We start from the raw sequence: 15,886 nt of genomic DNA on the forward strand, positions 1-15,886 counted from the left end.
AGGAAGGCTAGATCCAGGCCCAGGCTTTTTATGAACCCAGTCACCAGGCATTAGACGAGACCCTGAAGGAGAAGACAGACTTGCTGAAAGACTCCCACCAGGGGGGGTCTCCCACTACTCTCTGTAAAGTCTGAAGCCCAGGGTGACCTGCTCTGTTCATCATGGATACTGTGGTGATTGTTTGTTCGTATCATAGGAACAGGAGGGTCTATTTCTAGCAAATTTTTACTGTAGGACCTAAGCCTTCAGAGGGACCAAAAATCTTCCAATATCCTACATTGTATCTCCTGTAGTCGGACCATTCACGTTATAGCGAAGGAAGAGCAATGCATTTTGGTGACATTATGAATGAATCAGACAACCCTGGCCAAGTTTCGGGCTGCGCTTACACAGAGACAGAACCAGCAGACAAATGTAACACACAGTAGAAAATAATGCGACCAGCAAAACAAAAAAACACTGTTTACACAACCTATGGTAGCCCAACACCACTATCACACCATCACCAACAGCAACAACAAGAGTGACACATCAAAGGTGACAGGCTCGTGGTGCTGAAAGGACAACGACCATAATACATGCACACTCATGGCTAAAAGTGAGCGCCGTTTTGGTCAAACACATAGATATGGCAGATAGACCGCATCAAATAGTGTTAAAGAATAAGCATCCATTCACAAAAACATTAAAATCAATCTATATATTCTCTCTGAAGGCTCCCAAGGTTCCCAGGATGACATGCTCAAATCAAATTTTATTTGTCCCATACACCTGGTTAGCAGATGTTAATGCGAATGTAGCGAAATGTGTGCTTCTAGTTCCGACCATACAGTAATATCTAACAAGTAATCTAACAATTTCCCAACAACTACCTTATACACACACAATTGTAAAGGAATGAATACGAATATGTACATAAAAATATATGAATGAGTGATGGCCGAACGGCATAGGCAAGATGCAGTAGATGGTATAGAGTACAGTATATACATATGAGATGAGTAATGTAGGGCATGAAAACATTATATAAAGAGAGGGTGGAAAACATTATATAAAGTGCCATTGTTTAAAGTGGCTAGTGATACATTTAATTACATTAAGATGGCAAGATGCAGTATGTAACGGTTTTGACTTGAGGTTATTATTTATAGGGGTGCCAGGTAGGTTGTGCCTACCAGAGAAAACATTGGTTTCTCCTTTTAGTTTGGGTGGGAATGAGTCCCATCTGGTCCGTCAAGTCTACACCAATACAAAGGACTTATGTAAAAGTCAGGATGGAAATAAACTTTTCATAAACCCTTAAAACATTGGTAAGAACTTCAAAAACAACTATATTCTGTTGCGTGGGTTGTATTAGCAACAACAATGATTACACACACACATATAATAATATCACAATGAGTTCTGGTTCCTCCAGAAATGTCCTGTACCTCGGGCCTAAAAAGAGTCCAGCCCGGTAAAGGAGTTCAGTGAACTCAAGTGACTTTTGTCACGCAATGTGTCAGTTCATTCAGTGTAGCGTAAACCCAGTACTAAACATACAATCAATATAACAATAATTTTACCACAGAACTTTAAAGCGTATCAACTCTTACTAAGTCCTCAACTACAACTAACAACATAAATCATCACAGTATACCTCACATCAAAACAAATGAAATACCGTATACAAAAAGGTTGTAGTCGGTCAGTCAGACAATCCAATCCGCCAATAGATCTCCAGCGGAGAAAGGCCACGGAGAGGTGTAGTCCACGGACGCAAAGAGTGGATCCTGGGTACTCTCTTAAGCTACAAAACACACGTTTAACGGCAACAAAACAAACGGAATAGAGAAGCTTCGGGAACTGAGGGTTGAACACATCCGCAGTCACGTCTCCATCACAACCCCACTTTTGCATAGCTGATGCTGGCTATTTAATTAGGAATTAAAGGGAAAGCGTCCTATTGGAAGGAGCTGCACTGAGACGGTTCAGACAAATTCAGGGCCGTCACAAGTAGATGGTATAGCGTACAGTATATACATATGAGATGAGTAATATAGGGTATGTAAACATTATATAAAGTGGCATTGTTTAAAGTGGCTAGTGATACATTTATTACATACATTTTTCCATTATTAAAGTGAGCTGGAGTTGAGTCAGAGTGTTGGCAGCAGCCGCTCAATGTTAGTGATGGCTGTTTAACAGTCTGATGGCCTTGAGATAGGAGCTGTTTTTCAGTCTCTCAGTCCCCACTTTGATGCACCTGTACTGACCTCGCCTTCTGGATGGTAGTGGGGTGAACAGGAAGTGGCTCGGGTGCTTGTTGTCCTTGATGAGCTTTTTGGCCTTCCCGTGACATCAGATGGTGTTGGTGTCCTGGAGGGCAGGTAGTTTGCACCTGGTGACGCGTTGTGCAGACCTCACTACCCTTTGGAGCCTTCCGGTTATGGGCGGAGCAGCTGCAGGAACCAGGCAGTGATACAGCCCGACAAGATGCTCTCGATTGTGCATCTGTAAAAGTTTGTGAGTGTTTTTGATGACAAGACACATTTTTTCAGCCTCCTGAGGTTGAAGAGGCGCTGCTGCGCCTTCTTCACCACGCTGTCTGTGTGGGTGGACCATTTCAATTTGTCTGTGATGTGTACGTCGAGGAACTTAAAACTTTCCACCCTCTCCACTACTGTCCCGTCAATGTAGATAGGGGGCTGCTCCCTCAAGTCCACAATTATTTCCTTTGTTTTGTTGACATTGAGTGTGAGGTTATTTTCCTGACACCACACTCCGATGGCCCTGACCTCCTCCCTGTAGGCCGTCTCGTCGTTGTTGGTAATAAAGCCTACCACTGTAGTGTCGTCTGCAAACTTGATGATTGAGTTGGAGGCGTGCATGGCCACGCAGTCGTGGGTGAACAGGGATTACAGGAGAGGGCTGAGAAAGCACGCTTGTGGGGACCCAGTGTTGAGGATCCATACGTAGAATGTATGCACACATGACTGTAAGTCGCTTTGGATAAAAGCGTCTGCTAAATGGCATATTTTTTTTTTTTTAGGATCGGCTGGGTGGAGATGTTGTTTTCAATGTTTTACTCACGTTGGCTGCAGTGAAGGAGAGCCCGCAGGTTTTGGTAGCGGACCGTGTCAGTTGCACTGTATTGTCTTCAAAGCAAGCTAAGAAGTTGTTTAGTTTGTCTGGGAGCAAGACATCATGGTCCGCGACGGGGCTGGTTTTTCTTTTGTCGTCCGTGATTGACTGTAGACCCTGCCACATACCTCTCGTGTCTCAGCCATTGAATTGCGACTCCACTTTGTCTCTATACTGACGCTTAGCTTGTTTGATGACTCCTGATCCAGGGCCCTGATCCGGGGCCATGTTTTGTGATCAGCCGCTTCAGAGATCCTTTCACTACCCTAAAAACAAATTGTACAGAAGAGCATAAAGGTTTTTAAGTCTTTGCTGAACATGACATATATAAAATCTTAACCACAGTAAGGCCCATCTCTAACAATGTGATTCAAGTACCTAACAATATGGAGCCATTGGAGTTTATTATAAAAACTGTCCATATGTGTTGATTCAAGAATTCAGTATGTTTTGGTTTGACTGAGATAGAGGACACTTCACTTCACGTCCCTGCAATGACACAAAAATAACCAAGTCAGGCAGCACAGTCAATTTTGTATTTAATTTGAACAAAATGGTCACACATTCACGTAACCTGGTGTACAGTACTTTTATTGTACAAAACAATACATGACAAGTAGAATAACTTTTCTCAGTATGGTAACACTTGACTTTCTGTAAATCTCGCTTTGATCAAAACATTTTAGAATAGTTTTTGAAAAGACTCAACATCACATTACACACATCTTCACTACTTTATGTCAAGTAAACATGAATTAAAGCACAATCATTTCCTCATTATAAAACACCAGCATCAAACAACAGGACAAGGATGTCACTTTCATCAGTGAAGCATTTTTAGACACCATCACACCATCCATCACCATATCATCTACTCTGCCAGGTTTTCTAGGACTTTGGCTGTGCTTAGCTTCATTCCATTTCTTGTTTATCCTGATAAACTCACAGTTCCTTAACAATTACAAGCATACCTAACATAACATGATGTAGCCAGAACTGTGCTTGAAAATATAGAGTGGTACTCAGTAATGTGTTTTATTGGATTTGCCCCAAACATAACTTTTTTTTCCAGGAAAACGAAGTGTTAATTGCTTTGTCAAGTTTTTTGCAAACAGGATGTATGTTTTGGAATGTTTAGGCTTCCTTCTTTTCACTCTGTCAATTAGGTTAGTATTGTGGAGTAACTGCAATGTTGTTGATCCATCCTCAGTTTTTTTTATATCACATCCATTAAACTCTGTAACTATTTTAAAGTCACCATTGGCCCCATGGTGAAATCCCTGAGTGGTTTCCTTCCTCTTTGGCAACTAAGTTAGGAAGGACACCTGTATCTTTGTAGTGACTGGATGTATTGATACATCATCCAAAGTGTAATTAATAACTTAACAATGCTCAAAGAGATATTCAATGTCTGTTTTTTTTTGTACCCATAAACCAATAGGTGCCATTCTTTGTGATGCATTGGAAAACCTCCCTGGTCTTTGTGGTTGAATCTGTGTTTGAAATTCATTGCTCGATTGAAGGACCTTAAATATAATTGTATGTATGGGGTACAGAGATGAGGTAGTCATTTAAAAATAATGTTAAACACTATCATTGCACACAGAGTGAGTCCATGCAACTTATTATGAGAATTGTTAAGCACATTTGTACTCTTTTGACTCTGTCAATCACCACATCCTCATCGGCAGACTCGATAGCCTTGGTTTCTCAAATGATTGCCTCGCCTGTTTCACCAACTACTTCTCTGATAGAGTTCAGTGTGTCAAATCGGAGGGCCTATTTTCCGTGCCTCTGGCAGTCTCTATGGGGGTGTCACAGTGTTCAATTCTTGGGCCGACTCTCTTCTCTGTGTACATCAATGATGTCGCTCTTGCTGCTGGTGATTCTCTGATCCACCTTTACGCAGACGACACCATTCTGTATACTTCTGGCGCCTCTTTGGACACTGTGTTAACTAACCTCCAGACGAGCTTCAATGCCATACAACTCTCCTTCCGTGGCCTCCAACTGCTCTTAAATGCAAGTAAAACTAAATGCATGCTATTCAATCGATCACTGCCTGCACCTGCTCGCCCGTCCAGCATCACTACTCTGGACGGCTCTGACTAGGAATACGTGGACAACTACAAATACCTGGGTGTCTGGTTAGACTGTAAACTCTCCTTCCAGACTCACATCAAACATCTCCAATCCAAAGTTAAATCTAGAATTGGCTTCCTATTTCGCAACAAAGCATCCTTCACTCATGCTACCAAACATACCCTCGTAAAACTGACCATCCTACCGATCCTCGACTTCGGCGATGTCATCTACAAAATAGCCTCCAATACCCTACTCAATAAATTGGATGCAGTCTATCACAGTGCCATCCGTTTTGTCACCAAAGCCCCATATACTACCCACCACTGCGACGTGTACGCTCTCGTTAGCTGGCCCTCGCTTCATACTCGTCGCCAAACCCACTGGCTCCAGGTCATCTATAAGACCCTGCTAGGTAAAGTCCCCCCTTATCTCAGCTCGCTGGTCACCATAGCATCACCCACCTGTAGCACTGCTCCAGAAGGTATATCTCTCTGGTCACCCCCAAAACCAATTCCTCCTTTGGCCGCCTCTCCTTCCAGTTCTCTGCTGCCAATGACTGGAACGATGTACAAAAATCTCTGAAACTGGAAACACTTATCTCCCTCACTAGCTTTAAGCACCAGCTGTCAGAGCAGCTCACAGATTACTGCACCTGTACATAGCCCATCTATAATTTAGCCCAAACAACTACCCCTACTGTATGTATTTATTTATTTTGCTCCTTTTTGACTAGCAGCAGATCAGGTTTCCCATCCTCCATGTCTACTGACTGTAAGAGATAGAGTGAGAGGATGTTGGATCTGATATGATCACCCTGCTATGTGGCATTTTCAGATTTTTTTAAAAGCTCAGGGATTCGATCTAGCAACCTTTCGGTTACTGGCCCAACGCTCTAACCACTAGGCTACCTGCCGCCCCAATTGGGCAATGAGGGATTGATATGAGTAATATACAAACATGCTAGTTGATATGACACTATGCAAACATGTTAGTTGATTTGATAATATACAAAAATAAAATAAACGCAACATGCAACAATTTCAAAGATTTTACAGAGTTAAAGTTATAAGGAAATCAGTCAATTGAAATATATTCAGTAGGCCCTAATCTATGGATTTCACATGACTGGGAATACAGATATGCATATGTTGGTCACAGATCATTTAAAAAAAAGGTAGGGGCATGGATCAGAAAACCAGTCAGTATCTGGTGTGACCATTTTCCTTGTGCAGTACGACATCTTCGCATAGACTTGATCAGGCTGTTTACTGTGGCCTGTAGAATGTTGTCCCACTCTTCTTCAATGGCTGTGCAAAGTTTCTGGATATTGGTGGGAACTGGAACACTCTGTCAATCCAGAGCATCCCAAACATGCTCAATGGGTGACATGTCTGGTGAGTATGCGGGCCATGGAAGAACTGGGAAATGTTCAGCTTCCAGGAATTGTGTACAGATCCTTGCGACATGGGGCCGTACATTATCATTCTGAAACATGAGGTGATGGAGGCGGATAAATGGCACGACAATGGGCCTCAGGATCTCTTCACGGCATCTCTGTACATTCAAATTGCCATTGATAAAATGCTATTGTGTTTGTTGCTTATGCTTTCCCTTAGCATAACACCATCGCCATCATGAGGCACTCCGTTCAGAATGTTGACATCAGCAAACAGGTCACCCACACATCACCAGACAGACGCTGTCTGCCATCTGCCCAGTACAGTTTAAACCGGGATTCACGCATGAAGGGCACTCTTCTTCAGCATGCCAGTGTCCATCTAAGGTGAGCATCTGCCCACTGAAGTTGGTTCTGACACCGAACTGCAGTCAGGTCAAGACCCTGGTGAGGACGATGAGCATGCAGATGAGCTTCTTCGGAGACCCATTTCTGACTGGGTTTGCATCAGTGTTTCTGCAAAAACTCTGTTTCATCAGCTGTCCAGGTGGCTGGTCTCAGATGATCCCTCAGGTGAAGAAGCTGGATGTGGAAGTCCTGGGCTGGCATGGTTACACATGGTCTGCAGTTGTGAGGCCGGTTGGACGTAGTGCCAAATTTTCTAAAATGAGTCTGATAGTAGAGAAATTAACATTCAATTCTCTGGCAACAGCTTTGATGGACATTCCTGCAATCACATTTTACAGTGGCCTTTTAATGTCCCCGGCACAAGGTGCTCCTGTGTAATGATCATGCCCGTTTAATCATCTTCTTGGTATGCCACACCTGTCAGGTGGATGGATTATCTTGGCAACGGAGAAATGCCCCCTAACAGGGATGTACAAAAATGTATGCACCGCATTTGAGAGAATACATTTTTTTGTGCATATGGAAAATTATTTCAGCTCATGAAACCAACACGAAGTTTACCTAGTTCCCCAGTTGAGTGTTTGTTTGTAAATAGCACAACTGGAGAAAGCGGGAGCAGGTAAGTCCAGCTGTGTTTTGACAGGAGTCGCGTTTTATATTGAAAGTCAACAGTGCGTTTTTTGCTTAAATAGAGTGATCAGGGACGTGCAACTCGAGTTCTCCTTCACAGACAATATATTAGTGCAACACATTCGGCAGAAAATAGCTTAATTTTCATCGGATGACAACAGAAGTGCAACGCTATTTGGCTGACAGCCACACAAGTAAACGAGTTCAAATTATTTTTTTCAAAAACGGATAGCCATCTTTCTAATGTTTAGGACTATCATAGAAAGAATGTAGGCAGCTACATTTCCTAATGTTTTGCTTAAAGGTAATATTGCATTTTACCAGAGAAAAATAGGCTGGCTAAACCAAGAAATGTACCTGAGAAAAAAAGCTACACATCAGTCGGAGTACTGTCTGCTGAATGCCTGTTCGTGAATTCTCATTCGAGAGGTGCAACTGAAGTACAAAATTGCTTTGATGCCGAGCAGAAATTACAATAAGAAGCATTTACAAAACGCAGCAAGATATTTGCGTTAGCACCACCCCTAGTTTAACTTGCTAAGTGTCTGCATTAACACAATATGATGCCCCATCACCTTATCTTTCTGCCATGTTTGAGAAGCCAACGCCATTTCGATTAGTTATTTGTACAGCTGCCACGTATCTTGATTTCCTTGCATTTCTCTTCTCAGAGCAGGCAGGCCCATTGCCCTAGCGACTCCAGTTGTAGACATGCTACTTGAGAGCCAGTTCTGCATGTATCAAAACTTTGTTGTTTACAAAATTTCCCCATGGGGACAATAAAGTCAGTAAGTAATGTATCTCATTCACATTCGCTTGTTAATGTCCAAACTCAACCAAATTACATTCGGAAGCTCCTACCTATATATATTGAACTTTATGAGCTGGATTGCTCGTCTTTGCAATTAGTATTTTTTTGTTTGTTATTTGCGCATGTTAGCATATTTAGCTAGCAGCATCCATGGAAATTCACTATTTAATTGTGACAATTTTGTTACCATTCTAGTGAGAGAGGACGATATGAAAATCTGGATACCGCCCAACCCTATTTAAGTGTAGAGTACCATCTAAACCGCTGTGAAATATCTGGTAAATAACGCTACGCATGGAAATAGCGAACATATCTACCGCTTCTTAGACTTGCTTTCAATGAGAATGATAGATCTATAACTGACATTTAAGTGAATTTGATGGGGTCGCCCAACATTTTTTACATAATGCACCATTGATGGTTTGATAATGATGAACTTTCAACATGGTGTGTTTACCTATCCCCACTGTAGTTACAGAATGACTTCATTGTTAAACCCATCATGGTGAACATAAAAATGCCCTGGGTAAAAACAAGTCAGCTATGATAAATAAAACCTTCATCAGACAAACCTGACTAAACAACTTGTGCACAGTATGTGTTTGTGTGTGGGTATGTGCAAGTATATTTAGGAAGTGTATATTGGTTATAAAGTGCTGTCTGGTGTATGCAGAATAAGATGAGATCAGATGTGATGTATACTAAAGCGAGTTTCACTGAAAATCTTAGAATGAAAAGTCCCATTTTGTGTTTATTAACCCTTTCCCCTCAGCCCGTCATTCCGTATACGGGTTGAAAATACAAGATTGTCATTGATAAGCGCCTAAATTGGAATGCTGTGGCTGTACAGTAACATGCTATACATGACGTCAGAGTTCCGCTTCCCAACACTGTATGGGATTTGACTGACATCCCGTTATAAACTTGAGCACTGTGCAACAAGATATCTCTCCTGTTAATTGGGTTACTTTAGCACATTTGATGTTGTCTGAGTGAGGAGAATGCTGGAAACTGAGTTCATGTGTTCAGAAAGATGAGACGTTGAGGATTATAATAAATACCCGATGTCATACAAACAAACCACACCTGTGAGTGTGCACTTCACATTTCCACATTTGAAAACTCATGTAATTTACAGTGTCAACATTTATTGCCATGTTTGTTACAAAGATGACATGCGTTATACCCTGGGTTGTCCTGAACAAAATGAGCCTGTGTTTGTCGTATTGTGAAGAAACTTAGCCACGTAACACTCACTTACTTGAATGCACTCATGACTCCATTCTATGTGCACCAAAATTACAATCCGTTTATCTGAAGTGCCTTTTGAAAGCCTAACACTTTATTAGCTAGTCATGTCGGCAATAGACTAAGCTGTCAAATGAGGCCTGACCCAGATTGCGATTTAGAATGGAAACATTTTAGTTTACATAAACAGCAACAGTACTTCGTGTCCTTGGGAGTATAAAGTTCTATCTGCGCAACTTATAGTTGAGACAGTGAGCATCAGAGTTCACATCCCAGAACTGAGAACTGTTTTGTAATGAATTCTTCTTTCATAAACCAATACGGTCCTCACTTTAAAAGTACATGAAGTGCAGAGTATAAAAATCTTGAGACATTTCCCCAAAACATTTTTTTGGGGGGTGGTGCATTCACAGATAGGCAGAGCCTATCTGGGTTCAGCCATAAGATTCTCAGGCATAGAATGTTACTATTGTTTAAATTGAAAAGTACAGACAATTAATGAGTAAAGTAAGAGAATATCCTTCCTTTCTAATCACATCAAATATATTAAGTCATGTTCATCACACATTTGTTAAAGCGATAGTTTACTAAAGTGACAAATACAACATATCCCATGGAGAACGAGCAACAGCTAAAGATTAGCTCTGAATGAGTAAACTTAAGTTATTTGGTCTCTGACACCCCCAGTCAATAAAATACTTGCTAGTTATCAAAAGCATTTAGTAAGTTTGTCATTTTTGTGAAATACTCCTTCCATGGAGGTTATTGTATTGAACAACAGCAATGCCTCTCTAATGGGCCTTAGAGCATGTTTAAGGCACCTGTATTTATTTGTAAAGAGCTTAAATTATGGCCGTTCTTCTGAAAAAGTCTAAGTAAGTAATTCCAAAAGAGGATCAGAACCTATGATATGACTAATCAAGGACTTGGCCCTATAAGAGTACTTTTCAAGTACCAGATCTCAGAACTGTTTTGTGGTGTCATTCATCATACATACAATCATTTCTTTATTGACGACACATCGTTGTGTGACTGGATTCCAGATAGAACCTTATAGCACCAAGTTCAAAGGTGTTTGCGCAGATATAATTTTTCAAAGAAATCACATCACACGTGAAAGAGCACCTATGTGAATAATACATTTGACCAAAATGTGTGAACCTTAAAGTTGAAGTCAGAAGTTTACATACACTTAAATTGAAGTCATTGAAACTTGTTTTTCAACCACTCCACAAATTTCTTCTTCATCTACTTTGTGCATGACACAAGTAATTTTTCCAACAATTGTTTACAGACAGATTAATTCTAGTGGGTCAGAAGTTCACATACACTAAGTTGACTGTCTTTAAACAGCTTGGAAAATTCCAGAAAATTATGTCATGGCTTTAGAAGCTTCTGATAGGCTAATTGACATTTGAGTCAATTGGAGGTGTACCTGTGGATGTATTTCAAGGCCTACCTTCAAACTCAGTGCCTCTTTGCTTGACATCATGGGAAAATCAGAAGAAGAAAAGTGTAGACTTCCACAAGTCTGGTTCATCCTTGGGAGCAATTTCCAAACGACTGAAGGTACCACATTCATCTGTACAAACAATAGTACGCTAGTATAAACACCATGGGACCACACAGCCGTCATACCGCTCAGGAAGGAGACGCGGTCTGTCTTCTAGAGATGAACGTACCTTGGTGCAATAAGTGCAAATCAATCTCAGAGCAACAGCAAAGGACCTTGTGAAGATGCTGGAGGAAACCGGTACAAAAGTATCTATATCCACAGTAAAACGAGTCCTATATCGACATGAAAGGCCGCTCAGCAAGGAAGAAGCCACTGCTCCAAAGCCGCCATAAAAACGCCTGACTACGGTTTGCAACTGCACATGGGGACAAAGTTAGTACTTTTTGGAGAAATGTCCTCTGGTCTGATGAAACAAAAATAGCACTGTTTGGCCATAATGACCATCGTTATGTTTGGAGGAAAAATGGAGAGGCTTGCTAGCCGACGAGCACCATCCCTAACGTGAAGCACGGGGGTGGCAGCATCATGTTGTGGGAGTGCTTTGCTGCAGGAGGTACTGATGACATCACGAGGGAAATTATGTGGATGTATTGAAGCATCATCAAGACATCAGTCAGGAAGTTAAAGCTTAGTCAAAAATGGTTCTTCCAAATGGACAATGACCCCAAGCATACTTCCAAAGTTGTGGCAAAATGGCTTAAGGACAACAAAGTCAAGGTATTAGAGTGGCCATCACAAAGCCTTGACCTCAATCCTATAGAACATTTGTGGGCAGAACTGAAAAAGTGTGTGCAAGTAAGAAGGCCTACAAACCTGACTCAGTTACACCAGCTCTGTCAGGAGGAATGGGCCAAAATTCACCCAACTTATTGTGGGAAGCTTGTGGAAGGCTACCCAAAACGTTTGACCCAAGTTAAACAATTTAAAAGGCAATGCTACCAATACTAATTGAATGTATGCAAACTTCTGACCCACTGGGAATGTGATGAAATAACTAAAAGCTGAAATAAGTCACTCTACTATTATTCTGACATTTCACATTCTTAAAATAAAGTGGTGATCCTAACAGACCTAAGACAGGGAATTTGTACTAGAATTAAATGTCAGGAATTGTGGAAAAACTGAGTTGAAATGTAGTTGGCTAAGGTGTATGTAAACTTCTGACTTCAAATGTAGTCCCATGGTCTTGATTTTGTGTGATGGTGGGGACACAGGGCTGTGTTCCAAACAAAAAAACTGCAAGTGTGCTTGCTTCAGTTCCTCAATAGCATGGCTAGCAGAGCTAAAACAAATAATTTTAAAACACCTTATAGTAGAAGGCTCTTTCCTTGAGTAATAAGTGCATTGAAATGACTTAGGGACAGTGCACACTTTGGACAGGTGTGTGGCCACTTAGACACCTGTCAGACCTCACTCAAACCATTTTTACTTATCTTGCCCCTACTCCAAAATGTAAATGAATATTCACATGATGTTTACAGAGATTTTCAGATTTATTGACAAATGCCATGAAAAGTACAGTAAATGCCAAATGCACATAATCAACAGTGTAATGTTTGGATTCAGTCTTGTCAGGTGAGCTGTTGTGTTTTCACCTTTGGTCAAAACATTTCCCCATCAACTCTAAAGTGTTCTCTTTCAATTTCTACCATTGTAATGCTGCATATGCTTTTTATAATTTCTGTTAAATGTCACTTTGGCCCGATTCCATGTTGACCAATTTCCACGAGTTGAAGTGGTTAAACATAAACAAGTTAAATATACCATATGAAAACCACACATGAACAAAAAAAATGTGCAAGAACTTGATCAACTGCATTCATTTTCTCATTAAAAGTGTTGTGGAATTTGTTGTGGAATTTTTGTGATCATATCCTACACAGTATAAACACAATATGAAACAGACTTTTTAGGTTTATATATATATGCCTTGTACATTGTGTACAAAATATAAGGAACACCTTCCTAATATTGAGTTGCACCCCTTTTGCCCTCAGAACAGCCTCAATTTGTCAGGACATCGACTCCCCTTTCAGAAGCTGTAGTTTCCTCCGCAATGCCCCGTTTTCTTTCTGTCTTTCAGTTATTTCCAAACGAAACACTGCATAGTCGTCGTCTACGAGTTTACAGATGGCTGCATTTGCCAGCACCTCCAGGGCAGAGGCTATTTGAGTGTGAAAAACCATACAATTAGCCATTGTTAGCTAAGCAGCTCGCTAGCGTTACCTAGATAACATAAATCAACCAAGTACCGTCTCCAACGCAAATTAAACACTACCTGAGGCATGTATGTAATGCGGTGTAGTTCAATTAGTCATATTGAGTTATATGGTGTTAAACGTCTAAACAATAAAAACACTAATGTGAAATTTGTTTTTGACCACTGTTGACTTCCGTTTACTTCTTCTATAATATTATGGCGGTCCTCAAACGTTAGTTACATTCCGCCACATTCTGTACTGAAGTGTGTAGTGAATCACAGCTAAATGAATAGACTAAATAAATAAACACACATAAAAATAAACCCTCCTATCTAATCCTGTATTACTAAGAAAATTAAAAGAGCCCTGTACTTACATCAACACATGCATCACTGTTTCTTCAACCATACACTCTGTACACCAACCAAATATAAGGACGAGTTCAATGTACAATGTCCTTAACGCAAACACTACCTCTTCCTTCCAAATTTGAATCTTGGTCCACCGACCTTTCTATGGCCGGCATTTGTATGCCAGGTTCTGAGTCCCACCTCTTCTACCACACATCTATCATAATCGCTCTAATCTTACCTTTGGCCTCACCTCGTGGAGCATGAATAAGTCCTTTTGACTACCTGGGACCCAGCCACTTCCGTTTACACTGAAAATAAAGGATCTTATTGGTTGGCTCAAAATTAAATGTGGTTACATTTTTAAAAGTATGCAAGCTGTTTTTTGAAATATGGTACTGCTTATCGCATTACACATCAAATTTCCTATGATCAGTATCTTTTAAGCAGAGAGCAGACTTGTTTAGAAAGAACAGCATGTTAGCAAAAATAGATTAGAGCATAATAAAATGACTTTATTCCATCTAGTCAGTCAGGTAAATATTCAATGTCCTTGTTCGAGGCTAGGTTTACTGTCTCTCTAAAAACATATTTACACAAGCCTGTTTCAAATGACAAGTTAATGAGGGGTATGTGGTTAATTACCCTTTTTACCCCAAGACACTTCACGTGATAACGATACTATGTCAGCTAAAGAATGGTTCCCAGATCTCCCCTGTGCACATCTCAAGCCCCACTGCTACGTTTCTCCACATTGTGGACACTCCTATGTCTGATAAGGTTATTCTCGAAGGAGAAGCTCTTGTAACATAGTTTGCACTTGAGATGGTTTGGGAGTAGTTGGACCACAGAGTGAAGGAAAAGCAGTGCTCAGCATATATGGAAACTCCTTCAAGGCTGTTGGAAAAACATTCCTCATGAAGCTGGTTGAGAGAATGCCAAGAGTGTGCAAAGCTGTCATCAAGGCAAAGGGTGGCCACTTTGAAGAATATCAAATATATTTTGATTTGTTTAACACTTTTTTTGGTTACTACGTGATTCCATATGTGTTATTTCATAGTTTTGATGTGTACACTATTATTCTACAATATAGAAAATAGTAAAAATAAAGAAAAACCTGGAATGAGTAGGTGTGTCCACACTTTTGACTGGTACTGTGTATATATTGATATATATTATAGATAACACCCTGTTCTTTCTAAACAGTCTACTCTAAGTGTCACGGATACTGATCATGAAAAGTTTTTTATTTATTTTATTTCACCTTTATTTAACCAGGTAGACAAGTTGAGAACAAGTTCTCATTTACAATTGCGACCTGGCCAAGATAAAGCAAAGCAGTTTGAGAGATACAACGACACAGAGTTACACATGGAGTAAAACAAACATACAGTCAATAATACAGTATAAACAAGTCTATATACAATGTGAGCAAATGAGGTGAGAAGGGAGGTAAAGGCAAAAAAGGCCATGGTGGCAAAGTAAATACAATATAGCAAGTAAAACACTGGAATGGTAGTTTTGCAATGGAAGAATGTGCAAAGTAGAGATAAAAATAATGGGGTGCAAAGGAGCAAAATAAATACATTTATTAAATACAGTTGGGAAAGAGGTAGTTGTTTGGGCTAAATTATAGGTGGGCTATGTACAGGTGCAGTAATCTGTGAGCTGCTCTGACAGTTGGTGCTTAAAGCTAGTGAGGGAGATAAGTGTTTCCAGTTTCAGAGATTTTTGTAGTTCGTTCCAGTCATTGGCAGCAGAGAACTGGAAGGAGAGGCGGCCAAAGAAAGAATTGGTTTTGGGGGTGACTAGAGAGATATACCTGCTGGAGCGTGTGCTACAGGTGGGAGATGCTATGGTGACCAGCGAGCTGAGATAAGGGGGGACTTTACCTAGCAGGGTCTTGTAGATGACATGGAGCCAGTGGGTTTGGCGACGAGTATGAAGCGAGGGCCAGCCAACGAGAGCGTACAGCGTACAGGTCGCAATGGTGGGTAGTATATGGGGCTTTGGTGACAAAACGGATTGCACTGTGATAGACTGCATCCAATTTGTTGAGTAGGGTATTGGAGGCTATTTTGTAAATGACATCGCCAAAGTCGAGGATTGGTAGGATGG

At 40.8% G+C, this 15,886-nt stretch overlaps 1 protein-coding gene across 1 annotated transcript in view; it reads left to right on the plus strand.

The window, feature by feature from the left end:
- The window catches only part of LOC118395624 (uncharacterized), a 180,880-nt gene that overhangs the window by 117,160 nt on the left and 47,834 nt on the right, over window positions 1–15,886 (plus strand). The window lies entirely within an intron of this gene.

Source organism: Oncorhynchus keta, chromosome 16 (genome assembly GCF_023373465.1).
Source record: "Oncorhynchus keta strain PuntledgeMale-10-30-2019 chromosome 16, Oket_V2, whole genome shotgun sequence".
Classification (NCBI taxonomy): domain Eukaryota; kingdom Metazoa; phylum Chordata; class Actinopteri; order Salmoniformes; family Salmonidae; genus Oncorhynchus; species Oncorhynchus keta.